The 1562-nt window shown below is 38.0% G+C and overlaps 1 pseudogene; it reads right to left on the bottom strand.

Annotated features, from left to right (window-relative positions):
• Positions 1-805: 805 nt before the first annotated feature.
• On the bottom strand, positions 806-1359 carry LOC102841502 (annotated as a pseudogene).
• Positions 1360-1562: the final 203 nt, after the last annotated feature.

The raw sequence follows: 1562 nt of genomic DNA, 5'->3' as shown, positions 1-1562 counted from the left end.
TTACTATGCCTTGAGAAAAAAAGGAACATTGTCTTCTATTACTTTCTAATGATGATGGAAACTTGCCCTTCAATTTATGTTTTAAACTTACTTCTCTATATCTAACTTGTTATCAATCAAGTAATCCATTTTGCCCATTTTCTCTCCCATTTGTTGCTTCTTTTGACTCACTTCCCTGTTATATATATATTACTCTTAGCTCCTCCCTTCCATTGAAGATGTTTTCTTTCCCTTGCATTTAAAGCTACTCTTTATTGATTTTAATAAACCCCATGAAATATTTTATCCTCAGTTCCACATTAGGACTTGTTGTTATGTGCCATGGAGTTGGTTTTGACTCATAGCGACCCTGTACAGGGTTTCTGAGATGTAAATCTTTATGGGAGCAGAAAGCCCCCTCTTTCTCCCACGGAACAGCTGGTTGTTGCAAACTGCTGACCTTGAGGTTTGCATCCCGATTCGTAACCACTACACTACCAGAGTTCCTATACATTAGGACTAACCTTTAATAACTTAAAGACAGAATTCATATGATTAAAGAAAAACATTACTATGAACCCCTTCATAGAGCTAGATGTAGCAAAAATCATTACTTGGGCACAAAGTAGATAAAGTAAAAAATTTTTAAATGATGTTTTTTGTGGAGGAAAGGTGAGGCAGAGGAAGGAAGTAATTGGCATATTAAAGAAGTGTTAGATGTCATTATCAAAATGGATTAATTATTTCAAAGCAGCTAACAAATTATCATGTTTCAGTTATAATATTTACTGACCAGGAAATTTCTATGGCATTTAAACTTGCCATTTTAGAAAAAGGCAAACACTGATGAACAGAACAGTACAGAAAGATAAATGTCAGCTAGCATAAGAATCGTACATACATATGGCATTAATTCTGGAATCTTCGAAGTTGGTAAGTGTTCATCTATTGCACAGCCATCACAACCAGGCAGAAATGTCTGAGGAAAGCAATGCAGCCAACCATGCCAGCTTTTACAAATGGAACTCTTCTTGGGTAGCCTGGTGTCATGGGGCACAGGCCCACAGTTCTCTTTGCAAACATCATGCTCACAGTTCCGTCCATAGAAGTAACGAGGGCCAGCACAGAAGGACCCAAGCATACAGTTACCCCATTCAGACAGCAGGTCTTTAGCTGTTTACTGTCCTAGATGACCCATGAACGACTCAAACTGCAAAGGTTGATGACTCCTAGGCTCCTCAAAGGTCCTAGGCTCCTCCTAGGACTAAATGTCAGCATCTCCTGGTGCAATTTTATGGTAGCCCAAACCAGCAACTAATCCCAGCTCTAGTGCTTTGGAAAAGGCATGATTATAATCATACTGGAAGAGAAGTACTCCATCTTCCTGCAGTCTATAACTCTAACAATTCAAGTAGAAACACCTTAGCATGGCGTTTTAATTGACATGGTCATTGTCCAAACACCCAAAGGTAAACATTCATTTCCTAAAGTGAAAATGGGAATGTAAAAAAGAAAAAGAAAAAGAAAAAAATCCCAAATAAGAAATATAATTTCCCCAGTTGTCAACATGTCCAAGGAAGCTC

Source organism: Chrysochloris asiatica, unplaced genomic scaffold (assembly GCF_000296735.1).
Source record: "Chrysochloris asiatica unplaced genomic scaffold, ChrAsi1.0 scaffold00002, whole genome shotgun sequence".
Lineage (NCBI taxonomy): Eukaryota > Metazoa > Chordata > Mammalia > Afrosoricida > Chrysochloridae > Chrysochloris > Chrysochloris asiatica.
Note: the sequence above shows the minus strand (reverse complement) of the source record. Positions and strands in the feature narration are given on the sequence as shown.